The sequence below is a fragment of the Schistocerca piceifrons genome, unplaced genomic scaffold (genome assembly GCF_021461385.2).
Source record: "Schistocerca piceifrons isolate TAMUIC-IGC-003096 unplaced genomic scaffold, iqSchPice1.1 HiC_scaffold_608, whole genome shotgun sequence".
NCBI classification, from domain to species: domain Eukaryota; kingdom Metazoa; phylum Arthropoda; class Insecta; order Orthoptera; family Acrididae; genus Schistocerca; species Schistocerca piceifrons.
The window spans coordinates 107,542-121,603 of record NW_025728849.1 but is presented as its reverse complement, the minus strand read 5'-3'; the positions used below and the strand labels follow the sequence as shown (position 1 = coordinate 121,603).

General features: G+C 48.0%; 3 non-coding genes across 3 annotated transcripts; all 3 read left to right on the top strand.

Annotated features, from left to right (window-relative positions):
* Positions 1-3,213: 3,213 nt before the first annotated feature.
* Positions 3,214-3,333, top strand: LOC124762857. The gene has a single exon (XR_007012595.1). It is a non-coding gene; the product is annotated as a 5S ribosomal RNA (ribosomal RNA).
* A 3,658-nt stretch (positions 3,334-6,991) lies between these two features.
* LOC124762856 lies at positions 6,992-7,111 on the top strand. Its single transcript, XR_007012594.1, has one exon. It is a non-coding gene; the product is annotated as a 5S ribosomal RNA (ribosomal RNA).
* A 3,658-nt stretch (positions 7,112-10,769) lies between these two features.
* Positions 10,770-10,889, top strand: LOC124762854. Its single transcript, XR_007012593.1, has one exon. It is a non-coding gene; the product is annotated as a 5S ribosomal RNA (ribosomal RNA).
* The last annotated feature ends 3,173 nt before the right edge of the window (positions 10,890-14,062 follow it).

The following is a 14,062-nucleotide window of genomic DNA, read 5'->3' as shown; positions in this document are numbered from 1 at the left end:
GCCCTTTGAAAATGGCAGCACAAAACTGGCGCAGCGTCTTGAACACAACGAGAGGGCTCGTGAGGATACACGCGAACCGGAACCTGACGCTGAGCCAAAGAGTGCAGTTAGTAAACGAAACAATCCTGTCGAAAGCGTGGTACATGGCGCAAATACTATGTGCTCCGACGGAAATTGCGCGAGCGATAGGAAGTGCGGCGTACTACTTGCTGTGGAGGCGGGAAATCTTCAAGGTCTCCCAGGCGACGTGTTTCCTGTCAAGGGACGAAGGCGGACTTGGTCTGACTGACGTTAAGACGAAATGCGCGGCACTGCTTCTACACCGTGCGATGAAAATGGCAAACCAGAACAACAACAGTATAACGTCCAGCCTGATAAACCAATATAAACCTGAATCTGAAGAGGCTCCTGTAGACACTACGAACATACCATTCAAGTTGCGGCACATAAAACAGATGGCAATCGACAAGAGTTACATCACCGCGGTCGTTGCCAACCCACAGCAAAGAACGGCGAGGAACATCTACAGCGCTCTGAGGGGGAAGGCAAGAAAGTCCAAAATAGAGACGAGTTTTCCAGACCATGACTGGCCACAGGTCTGGAAGAATGTCTCGGAACGGACACTTCCTGAGCACGCCAGGGACACGTGGTATAAAATCATCCACAAAACAGTGCCGACAAACGAAAAACTGGCACGCATAAAAATGCGGGAATCCCCAAACTGCGAGCTCTGCAACCAGACCGACACCATCGAGCATCGTTTTGGCTGCAGAGAGAGCGGGGAAATATGGGCGGCAGCGAGAAAAATGATCGCCCACATCAACAGAACCGACGAGAGGGCGATACATGTCTCAGCTGTCACTGTCCCGGACGCGAAGCCTTTCCCCAAAGCGAAACGCCTGGCCACAATGTGGATCATCGCCATGACGGCACACGCCATCGTCACGAAACGGCAGACCGACAAGGCGCAGTTCCTCACGGACCTGTGGGAGGAACACAGGAGGGCCAAACAACGCTCCAAGTACCGAGAGACCTTCCAGAACTTCCTGCAGGTCCCGCTGGACGCCGCCTTCCGAGACGCCTTCAACACGACGTGACCGACGCCCTCCCACAACACCCACACCCCAGTCGCTGAGGACTTCGCCCACCAATCCCTCCAAAGCCCCGACGGCAAGAGTGGTGCATTGCGAAAGTGTTGTGAAAATGCGCGCAGAGTGAAAGTGGGTACGTGTAGCAGTGCCAAAGTGAGAGTGACGTGTGCCAATCATAGCCATACAGTGTCCAGTGCCCAATAGCCAAATAAAGCAGGCAAAAGGAAATGATCAGTTTTTAATTTAGTGCAAAGGATACAAGACGTGTTCCAAGGTAACAGCGAAATGTCAAACAGTGTATTTCATGTAATTAATGTGTACTCTCGCCATCTCCATTCAAGGTACGTTTTTTTTTCCCCTCTCTCTCTCTCTCTCTCTCTCTCTCTCTCTCTCTCTGTCTCTCTCTCTCTCTTCTATAATCATTTTTTTGTTGTTGTTTTGTAGGTTTTTTTTGTGTTTGTCTGTGTTTATTCCTTTGATGTATCCGTGTGTATAGATATAGTTATATACATTTATAAAGTTCGGCGCATCATGTGCCAAAACGTTGCATACCCCTTTGCGATTTACAAAAATTCTAACTTTAGACTTTCTCTGCCCCAAATTTTCCGTGGAACTGTTGCGTCCACTCTCACACAGTACACTAAATAACTTCCCCATTCATCATTTATGCACATAGATGTTCTGGCCCATATTCTCCTTTAGCCTTTGGCAAACACATAGCGAACATGCCAAAATAGGTGTATTCAAATACCATACGGGGGAAAAAAAAAAAAAAACTTAAAATTAATTTAAATTCAATTTATAAAAAAAATCAAAGTAATGCAGTTTCTTTTTTATGTATAAAAAACCATAAACATTGAAGGGAAGAACTTATATAAAGGACACTCAGTGAATAAAAGTGTTGTAACTAAGCCAAGAGACTACTAAAAGAACAATCAGAACTGAAAACGAGAAAATATACAATTTCATGTAAAGATATGTAATTGTTAAAAATTGTAAATAAAAGTTTATATACGTTTAAAAAAAAAAAAAAAAAAAGGTGCTGTTGGCTCCCCTTCATTTTCTCCTTTTTACGCCGCTATCCCTGCCAGCCCTCTTTTCATACTACCTTTCTTTTGCGACAAACGTGCTTCCTTAAGCATTTTCAACGTGCTAGGAATGCCTTGAAAATAACGAAACACTACGAATCGACAGATGTGACCTGAAATGAGTCAGGGCCACCTACTGTTTCGTAGCAGTGCAAAACTCCACAGAAGGAAAAAAAAAAAAAAAATGAAAATAAATGACTGTAATAAACATAACATACGATATGAATGGCCTCAGTTGGAAGAAGAATGTGCCAAGGAAGATTTCTTAAAAGTGCCTGAAGATAACAAAACGGTATGAACCGACAGATATGTTCTGAAATACGTCAGGGCTGCTTATTGTTTTGTAGCAGCGTACGACTGCAAACTTGTAAACAAAAATGTATCTTTCGTCGCTAGAAGAGAAGGATGCTTTGGCGACCCTCCTGTGCCTTGTGTCCCTGTTTTCGCACCTTTGCACAGGTCTACTGGCCGCAAACGGCGTCTCGGACACGCCCGTTAGGCCCACGGCCGTCTCGCAGATGTTTCTCGTGCTTGTGCTGTCATATGGGCCACGACCCGAGCGGCAGCGAGCGGCAGTCGAGCAAAGTCGGGACAAGTCGGGACGGAAGGGGAGAGGTGCGAATGCACTGCACAGATCACGCAAATACCTGGACGCGAGCCGCGCGGCGTGTGTCAGGTGAGGAAGCTGCCGGGGGCGCCCTCCAGCAGGACACTGCTACACCCCGCACAGCCCCCCGCCGGATAACGGGAACAAGATGCGTCGCCCGCGAGTGTCGGACGCCGCACGCACCAAGCGAAACGAATGACGGGCGGCGCACCGAGCAGCCGCGTGTCTCACGCAAGTGGCGGCGCGGCGCGCCCGCCAGTCCGGCAGACGCCTCTGAGACGCCGGACGCGCACTCGGCGCCGCCTTCGAGGCTCCAGCTGTTGCGGAAGGACGTGCTCTGCGTCAAATGTGTCACCGAAAACTGCGATTGTGTGTGTTGGGAGAAGAGGCAGAGGCGTCTTCTGTCGTGCGGCTACAGTATAAGGGCGCCAACGGCCATACCATGTTGAATACACCGGTTCTCGTCCGATCACCGAAGTTAAGCAACATCGGGCCCGGTTAGTACTTGGATGGGTGACCGCCTGGGAACACCGGGTGCTCGCACGCCTCGGATTCGGACCAAAATTCGGAAGAACAATCAAGAACGTCATTACAAATGCCACCTCAAAAATAACAGTAAACGGATGGACTTCCAAGTCAATAAGACTGGGAAGATCCGTCAGGCAAGGATGTCCATTATCGATGGCACTTTTCACAATAGCCCTCGACCCACTACTACGAAAACTAACAGCCGAAATCGGAGGATACACAATGGGTGCAACAAACATCGTATGCACGGCCTATGCTGACGACATGGGCATATTCATCCAAAACGAAGAAGAACTAGGAATAATCCAGCCTATCATGGAATCCTTCGAAAAGGCTTCAGGTGCCAAAACGAATCCGACGAAGACAGTGCTACTACCAATAGGCAACGGCAGACTGCGACCAGCGAGACAGTGGTACCGAGTGACAAACAACCATAGGGCACTCGGAGTGGAACTACAGCAGTGCCCTTTGAAAATGGCAGCACAAAACTGGCGCAGCGTCTTGAACACAACGAGAGGGCTCGTGAGGATACACGCGAACCGGAACCTGACGCTGAGCCAAAGAGTGCAGTTAGTAAACGAAACAATCCTGTCGAAAGCGTGGTACATGGCGCAAATACTATGTGCTCCGACGGAAATTGCGCGAGCGATAGGAAGTGCGGCGTACTACTTGCTGTGGAGGCGGGAAATCTTCAAGGTCTCCCAGGCGACGTGTTTCCTGTCAAGGGACGAAGGCGGACTTGGTCTGACTGACGTTAAGACGAAATGCGCGGCACTGCTTCTACACCGTGCGATGAAAATGGCAAACCAGAACAACAACAGTATAACGTCCAGCCTGATAAACCAATATAAACCTGAATCTGAAGAGGCTCCTGTAGACACTACGAACATACCATTCAAGTTGCGGCACATAAAACAGATGGCAATCGACAAGAGTTACATCACCGCGGTCGTTGCCAACCCACAGCAAAGAACGGCGAGGAACATCTACAGCGCTCTGAGGGGGAAGGCAAGAAAGTCCAAAATAGAGACGAGTTTTCCAGACCATGACTGGCCACAGGTCTGGAAGAATGTCTCGGAACGGACACTTCCTGAGCACGCCAGGGACACGTGGTATAAAATCATCCACAAAACAGTGCCGACAAACGAAAAACTGGCACGCATAAAAATGCGGGAATCCCCAAACTGCGAGCTCTGCAACCAGACCGACACCATCGAGCATCGTTTTGGCTGCAGAGAGAGCGGGGAAATATGGGCGGCAGCGAGAAAAATGATCGCCCACATCAACAGAACCGACGAGAGGGCGATACATGTCTCAGCTGTCACTGTCCCGGACGCGAAGCCTTTCCCCAAAGCGAAACGCCTGGCCACAATGTGGATCATCGCCATGACGGCACACGCCATCGTCACGAAACGGCAGACCGACAAGGCGCAGTTCCTCACGGACCTGTGGGAGGAACACAGGAGGGCCAAACAACGCTCCAAGTACCGAGAGACCTTCCAGAACTTCCTGCAGGTCCCGCTGGACGCCGCCTTCCGAGACGCCTTCAACACGACGTGACCGACGCCCTCCCACAACACCCACACCCCAGTCGCTGAGGACTTCGCCCACCAATCCCTCCAAAGCCCCGACGGCAAGAGTGGTGCATTGCGAAAGTGTTGTGAAAATGCGCGCAGAGTGAAAGTGGGTACGTGTAGCAGTGCCAAAGTGAGAGTGACGTGTGCCAATCATAGCCATACAGTGTCCAGTGCCCAATAGCCAAATAAAGCAGGCAAAAGGAAATGATCAGTTTTTAATTTAGTGCAAAGGATACAAGACGTGTTCCAAGGTAACAGCGAAATGTCAAACAGTGTATTTCATGTAATTAATGTGTACTCTCGCCATCTCCATTCAAGGTACGTTTTTTTTTCCCCTCTCTCTCTCTCTCTCTCTCTCTCTCTCTCTCTCTGTCTCTCTCTCTCTCTTCTATAATCATTTTTTTTGTTGTTGTTTTGTAGGTTTTTTTTGTGTTTGTCTGTGTTTATTCCTTTGATGTATCCGTGTGTATAGATATAGTTATATACATTTATAAAGTTCGGCGCATCATGTGCCAAAACGTTGCATACCCCTTTGCGATTTACAAAAATTCTAACTTTAGACTTTCTCTGCCCCAAATTTTCCGTGGAACTGTTGCGTCCACTCTCACACAGTACACTAAATAACTTCCCCATTCATCATTTATGCACATAGATGTTCTGGCCCATATTCTCCTTTAGCCTTTGGCAAACACATAGCGAACATGCCAAAATAGGTGTATTCAAATACCATACGGGGGAAAAAAAAAAAAAAACTTAAAATTAATTTAAATTCAATTTATAAAAAAAATCAAAGTAATGCAGTTTCTTTTTTATGTATAAAAAACCATAAACATTGAAGGGAAAAACTTATATAAAGGACACTCAGTGAATAAAAGTGTTGTAACTAAGCCAAGAGACTACTAAAAGAACAATCAGAACTGAAAACGAGAAAATATACAATTTCATGTAAAGATATGTAATTGTTAAAAATTGTAAATAAAAGTTTATATACGTTTAAAAAAAAAAAAAAAAAAAGGTGCTGTTGGCTCCCCTTCATTTTCTCCTTTTTACGCCGCTATCCCTGCCAGCCCTCTTTTCATACTACCTTTCTTTTGCGACAAACGTGCTTCCTTAAGCATTTTCAACGTGCTAGGAATGCCTTGAAAATAACGAAACACTACGAATCGACAGATGTGACCTGAAATGAGTCAGGGCCACCTACTGTTTCGTAGCAGTGCAAAACTCCACAGAAGGAAAAAAAAAAAAAAAAAATGAAAATAAATGACTGTAATAAACATAACATACGATATGAATGGCCTCAGTTGGAAGAAGAATGTGCCAAGGAAGATTTCTTAAAAGTGCCTGAAGATAACAAAACGGTATGAACCGACAGATATGTTCTGAAATACGTCAGGGCTGCTTATTGTTTTGTAGCAGCGTACGACTGCAAACTTGTAAACAAAAATGTATCTTTCGTCGCTAGAAGAGAAGGATGCTTTGGCGACCCTCCTGTGCCTTGTGTCCCTGTTTTCGCACCTTTGCACAGGTCTACTGGCCGCAAACGGCGTCTCGGACACGCCCGTTAGGCCCACGGCCGTCTCGCAGATGTTTCTCGTGCTTGTGCTGTCATATGGGCCACGACCCGAGCGGCAGCGAGCGGCAGTCGAGCAAAGTCGGGACAAGTCGGGACGGAAGGGGAGAGGTGCGAATGCACTGCACAGATCACGCAAATACCTGGACGCGAGCCGCGCGGCGTGTGTCAGGTGAGGAAGCTGCCGGGGGCGCCCTCCAGCAGGACACTGCTACACCCCGCACAGCCCCCCGCCGGATAACGGGAACAAGATGCGTCGCCCGCGAGTGTCGGACGCCGCACGCACCAAGCGAAACGAATGACGGGCGGCGCACCGAGCAGCCGCGTGTCTCACGCAAGTGGCGGCGCGGCGCGCCCGCCAGTCCGGCAGACGCCTCTGAGACGCCGGACGCGCACTCGGCGCCGCCTTCGAGGCTCCAGCTGTTGCGGAAGGACGTGCTCTGCGTCAAATGTGTCACCGAAAACTGCGATTGTGTGTGTTGGGAGAAGAGGCAGAGGCGTCTTCTGTCGTGCGGCTACAGTATAAGGGCGCCAACGGCCATACCATGTTGAATACACCGGTTCTCGTCCGATCACCGAAGTTAAGCAACATCGGGCCCGGTTAGTACTTGGATGGGTGACCGCCTGGGAACACCGGGTGCTCGCACGCCTCGGATTCGGACCAAAATTCGGAAGAACAATCAAGAACGTCATTACAAATGCCACCTCAAAAATAACAGTAAACGGATGGACTTCCAAGTCAATAAGACTGGGAAGATCCGTCAGGCAAGGATGTCCATTATCGATGGCACTTTTCACAATAGCCCTCGACCCACTACTACGAAAACTAACAGCCGAAATCGGAGGATACACAATGGGTGCAACAAACATCGTATGCACGGCCTATGCTGACGACATGGGCATATTCATCCAAAACGAAGAAGAACTAGGAATAATCCAGCCTATCATGGAATCCTTCGAAAAGGCTTCAGGTGCCAAAACGAATCCGACGAAGACAGTGCTACTACCAATAGGCAACGGCAGACTGCGACCAGCGAGACAGTGGTACCGAGTGACAAACAACCATAGGGCACTCGGAGTGGAACTACAGCAGTGCCCTTTGAAAATGGCAGCACAAAACTGGCGCAGCGTCTTGAACACAACGAGAGGGCTCGTGAGGATACACGCGAACCGGAACCTGACGCTGAGCCAAAGAGTGCAGTTAGTAAACGAAACAATCCTGTCGAAAGCGTGGTACATGGCGCAAATACTATGTGCTCCGACGGAAATTGCGCGAGCGATAGGAAGTGCGGCGTACTACTTGCTGTGGAGGCGGGAAATCTTCAAGGTCTCCCAGGCGACGTGTTTCCTGTCAAGGGACGAAGGCGGACTTGGTCTGACTGACGTTAAGACGAAATGCGCGGCACTGCTTCTACACCGTGCGATGAAAATGGCAAACCAGAACAACAACAGTATAACGTCCAGCCTGATAAACCAATATAAACCTGAATCTGAAGAGGCTCCTGTAGACACTACGAACATACCATTCAAGTTGCGGCACATAAAACAGATGGCAATCGACAAGAGTTACATCACCGCGGTCGTTGCCAACCCACAGCAAAGAACGGCGAGGAACATCTACAGCGCTCTGAGGGGGAAGGCAAGAAAGTCCAAAATAGAGACGAGTTTTCCAGACCATGACTGGCCACAGGTCTGGAAGAATGTCTCGGAACGGACACTTCCTGAGCACGCCAGGGACACGTGGTATAAAATCATCCACAAAACAGTGCCGACAAACGAAAAACTGGCACGCATAAAAATGCGGGAATCCCCAAACTGCGAGCTCTGCAACCAGACCGACACCATCGAGCATCGTTTTGGCTGCAGAGAGAGCGGGGAAATATGGGCGGCAGCGAGAAAAATGATCGCCCACATCAACAGAACCGACGAGAGGGCGATACATGTCTCAGCTGTCACTGTCCCGGACGCGAAGCCTTTCCCCAAAGCGAAACGCCTGGCCACAATGTGGATCATCGCCATGACGGCACACGCCATCGTCACGAAACGGCAGACCGACAAGGCGCAGTTCCTCACGGACCTGTGGGAGGAACACAGGAGGGCCAAACAACGCTCCAAGTACCGAGAGACCTTCCAGAACTTCCTGCAGGTCCCGCTGGACGCCGCCTTCCGAGACGCCTTCAACACGACGTGACCGACGCCCTCCCACAACACCCACACCCCAGTCGCTGAGGACTTCGCCCACCAATCCCTCCAAAGCCCCGACGGCAAGAGTGGTGCATTGCGAAAGTGTTGTGAAAATGCGCGCAGAGTGAAAGTGGGTACGTGTAGCAGTGCCAAAGTGAGAGTGACGTGTGCCAATCATAGCCATACAGTGTCCAGTGCCCAATAGCCAAATAAAGCAGGCAAAAGGAAATGATCAGTTTTTAATTTAGTGCAAAGGATACAAGACGTGTTCCAAGGTAACAGCGAAATGTCAAACAGTGTATTTCATGTAATTAATGTGTACTCTCGCCATCTCCATTCAAGGTACGTTTTTTTTTCCCCTCTCTCTCTCTCTCTCTCTCTCTCTCTCTCTCTCTGTCTCTCTCTCTCTCTTCTATAATCATTTTTTTTGTTGTTGTTTTGTAGGTTTTTTTTGTGTTTGTCTGTGTTTATTCCTTTGATGTATCCGTGTGTATAGATATAGTTATATACATTTATAAAGTTCGGCGCATCATGTGCCAAAACGTTGCATACCCCTTTGCGATTTACAAAAATTCTAACTTTAGACTTTCTCTGCCCCAAATTTTCCGTGGAACTGTTGCGTCCACTCTCACACAGTACACTAAATAACTTCCCCATTCATCATTTATGCACATAGATGTTCTGGCCCATATTCTCCTTTAGCCTTTGGCAAACACATAGCGAACATGCCAAAATAGGTGTATTCAAATACCATACGGGGGAAAAAAAAAAAAAAACTTAAAATTAATTTAAATTCAATTTATAAAAAAAATCAAAGTAATGCAGTTTCTTTTTTATGTATAAAAAACCATAAACATTGAAGGGAAAAACTTATATAAAGGACACTCAGTGAATAAAAGTGTTGTAACTAAGCCAAGAGACTACTAAAAGAACAATCAGAACTGAAAACGAGAAAATATACAATTTCATGTAAAGATATGTAATTGTTAAAAATTGTAAATAAAAGTTTATATACGTTTAAAAAAAAAAAAAAAAAAAGGTGCTGTTGGCTCCCCTTCATTTTCTCCTTTTTACGCCGCTATCCCTGCCAGCCCTCTTTTCATACTACCTTTCTTTTGCGACAAACGTGCTTCCTTAAGCATTTTCAACGTGCTAGGAATGCCTTGAAAATAACGAAACACTACGAATCGACAGATGTGACCTGAAATGAGTCAGGGCCACCTACTGTTTCGTAGCAGTGCAAAACTCCACAGAAGGAAAAAAAAAAAAAAAAAATGAAAATAAATGACTGTAATAAACATAACATACGATATGAATGGCCTCAGTTGGAAGAAGAATGTGCCAAGGAAGATTTCTTAAAAGTGCCTGAAGATAACAAAACGGTATGAACCGACAGATATGTTCTGAAATACGTCAGGGCTGCTTATTGTTTTGTAGCAGCGTACGACTGCAAACTTGTAAACAAAAATGTATCTTTCGTCGCTAGAAGAGAAGGATGCTTTGGCGACCCTCCTGTGCCTTGTGTCCCTGTTTTCGCACCTTTGCACAGGTCTACTGGCCGCAAACGGCGTCTCGGACACGCCCGTTAGGCCCACGGCCGTCTCGCAGATGTTTCTCGTGCTTGTGCTGTCATATGGGCCACGACCCGAGCGGCAGCGAGCGGCAGTCGAGCAAAGTCGGGACAAGTCGGGACGGAAGGGGAGAGGTGCGAATGCACTGCACAGATCACGCAAATACCTGGACGCGAGCCGCGCGGCGTGTGTCAGGTGAGGAAGCTGCCGGGGGCGCCCTCCAGCAGGACACTGCTACACCCCGCACAGCCCCCCGCCGGATAACGGGAACAAGATGCGTCGCCCGCGAGTGTCGGACGCCGCACGCACCAAGCGAAACGAATGACGGGCGGCGCACCGAGCAGCCGCGTGTCTCACGCAAGTGGCGGCGCGGCGCGCCCGCCAGTCCGGCAGACGCCTCTGAGACGCCGGACGCGCACTCGGCGCCGCCTTCGAGGCTCCAGCTGTTGCGGAAGGACGTGCTCTGCGTCAAATGTGTCACCGAAAACTGCGATTGTGTGTGTTGGGAGAAGAGGCAGAGGCGTCTTCTGTCGTGCGGCTACAGTATAAGGGCGCCAACGGCCATACCATGTTGAATACACCGGTTCTCGTCCGATCACCGAAGTTAAGCAACATCGGGCCCGGTTAGTACTTGGATGGGTGACCGCCTGGGAACACCGGGTGCTCGCACGCCTCGGATTCGGACCAAAATTCGGAAGAACAATCAAGAACGTCATTACAAATGCCACCTCAAAAATAACAGTAAACGGATGGACTTCCAAGTCAATAAGACTGGGAAGATCCGTCAGGCAAGGATGTCCATTATCGATGGCACTTTTCACAATAGCCCTCGACCCACTACTACGAAAACTAACAGCCGAAATCGGAGGATACACAATGGGTGCAACAAACATCGTATGCACGGCCTATGCTGACGACATGGGCATATTCATCCAAAACGAAGAAGAACTAGGAATAATCCAGCCTATCATGGAATCCTTCGAAAAGGCTTCAGGTGCCAAAACGAATCCGACGAAGACAGTGCTACTACCAATAGGCAACGGCAGACTGCGACCAGCGAGACAGTGGTACCGAGTGACAAACAACCATAGGGCACTCGGAGTGGAACTACAGCAGTGCCCTTTGAAAATGGCAGCACAAAACTGGCGCAGCGTCTTGAACACAACGAGAGGGCTCGTGAGGATACACGCGAACCGGAACCTGACGCTGAGCCAAAGAGTGCAGTTAGTAAACGAAACAATCCTGTCGAAAGCGTGGTACATGGCGCAAATACTATGTGCTCCGACGGAAATTGCGCGAGCGATAGGAAGTGCGGCGTACTACTTGCTGTGGAGGCGGGAAATCTTCAAGGTCTCCCAGGCGACGTGTTTCCTGTCAAGGGACGAAGGCGGACTTGGTCTGACTGACGTTAAGACGAAATGCGCGGCACTGCTTCTACACCGTGCGATGAAAATGGCAAACCAGAACAACAACAGTATAACGTCCAGCCTGATAAACCAATATAAACCTGAATCTGAAGAGGCTCCTGTAGACACACCATTCAAGTTGCGGCACATAAAACAGATGGCAATCGACAAGAGTTACATCACCGCGGTCGTTGCCAACCCACAGCAAAGAACGGCGAGGAACATCTACAGCGCTCTGAGGGGGAAGGCAAGAAAGTCCAAAATAGAGACGAGTTTTCCAGACCATGACTGGCCACAGGTCTGGAAGAATGTCTCGGAACGGACACTTCCTGAGCACGCCAGGGACACGTGGTATAAAATCATCCACAAAACAGTGCCGACAAACGAAAAACTGGCACGCATAAAAATGCGGGAATCCCCAAACTGCGAGCTCTGCAACCAGACCGACACCATCGAGCATCGTTTTGGCTGCAGAGAGAGCGGGGAAATATGGGCGGCAGCGAGAAAAATGATCGCCCACATCAACAGAACCGACGAGAGGGCGATACATGTCTCAGCTGTCACTGTCCCGGACGCGAAGCCTTTCCCCAAAGCGAAACGCCTGGCCACAATGTGGATCATCGCCATGACGGCACACGCCATCGTCACGAAACGGCAGACCGACAAGGCGCAGTTCCTCACGGACCTGTGGGAGGAACACAGGAGGGCCAAACAACGCTCCAAGTACCGAGAGACCTTCCAGAACTACCTGCAGGTCCCGCTGGACGCCGCCTTCCGAGACGCCTTCAACACGACGTGACCGACGCCCTCCCACAACACCCACACCCCAGTCGCTGAGGACTTCGCCCACCAATCCCTCCAAAGCCCCGACGGCAAGAGTGGTGCATTGCGAAAGTGTTGTGAAAATGCGCGCAGAGTGAAAGTGGGTACGTGTAGCAGTGCCAAAGTGAGAGTGACGTGTGCCAATCATAGCCATACAGTGTCCAGTGCCCAATAGCCAAATAAAGCAGGCAAAAGGAAATGATCAGTTTTTAATTTAGTGCAAAGGATACAAGACGTGTTCCAAGGTAACAGCGAAATGTCAAACAGTGTATTTCATGTAATTAATGTGTACTCTCGCCATCTCCATTCAAGGTACGTTTTTTTTTCCCCTCTCTCTCTCTCTCTCTCTCTCTCTCTCTCTCTCTGTCTCTCTCTCTCTCTTCTATAATCATTTTTTTTGTTGTTGTTTTGTAGGTTTTTTTTGTGTTTGTCTGTGTTTATTCCTTTGATGTATCCGTGTGTATAGATATAGTTATATACATTTATAAAGTTCGGCGCATCATGTGCCAAAACGTTGCATACCCCTTTGCGATTTACAAAAATTCTAACTTTAGACTTTCTCTGCCCCAAATTTTCCGTGGAACTGTTGCGTCCACTCTCACACAGTACACTAAATAACTTCCCCATTCATCATTTATGCACATAGATGTTCTGGCCCATATTCTCCTTTAGCCTTTGGCAAACACATAGCGAACATGCCAAAATAGGTGTATTCAAATACCATACGGGGGGAAAAAAAAAAAAACTTAAAATTAATTTAAATTCAATTTATAAAAAAAATCAAAGTAATGCAGTTTCTTTTTTATGTATAAAAAACCATAAACATTGAAGGGAAAAACTTATATAAAGGACACTCAGTGAATAAAAGTGTTGTAACTAAGCCAAGAGACTACTAAAAGAACAATCAGAACTGAAAACGAGAAAATATACAATTTCATGTAAAGATATGTAATTGTCAAAAATTGTAAATAAAAGTTTATATACGTTTAAAAAAAAAAAAAAAAAAAAGGTGCTGTTGGCTCCCCTTCATTTTCTCCTTTTTACGCCGCTATCCCTGCCAGCCCTCTTTTCATACTACCTTTCTTTTGCGACATACGTGCTTCCTTAAGCATTTTCAACGTGCTAGGAATGCCTTGAAAATAACGAAACACTACGAATCGACAGATGTGACCTGAAATGAGTCAGGGCCACCTACTGTTTCGTAGCAGTGCAAAACTCCACAGAAGGAAAAAAAAAAAAAAAAAATGAAAATAAATGACTGTAATAAACATAACATACGATATGAATGGCCTCAGTTGGAAGAAGAATGTGCCAAGGAAGATTTCTTAAAAGTGCCTGAAGATAACAAAACGGTATGAACCGACAGATATGTTCTGAAATACGTCAGGGCTGCTTATTGTTTTGTAGCAGCGTACGACTGCAAACTTGTAAACAAAAATGTATCTTTCGTCGCTAGAAGAGAAGGATGCTTTGGCGACCCTCCTGTGCCTTGTGTCCCTGTTTTCGCACCTTTGCACAGGTCTACTGGCCGCAAACGGCGTCTCGGACACGCCCGTTAGGCCCACGGCCGTCTCGCAGATGTTTCTCGTGCTTGTGCTGTCATATGGGCCACGACCCG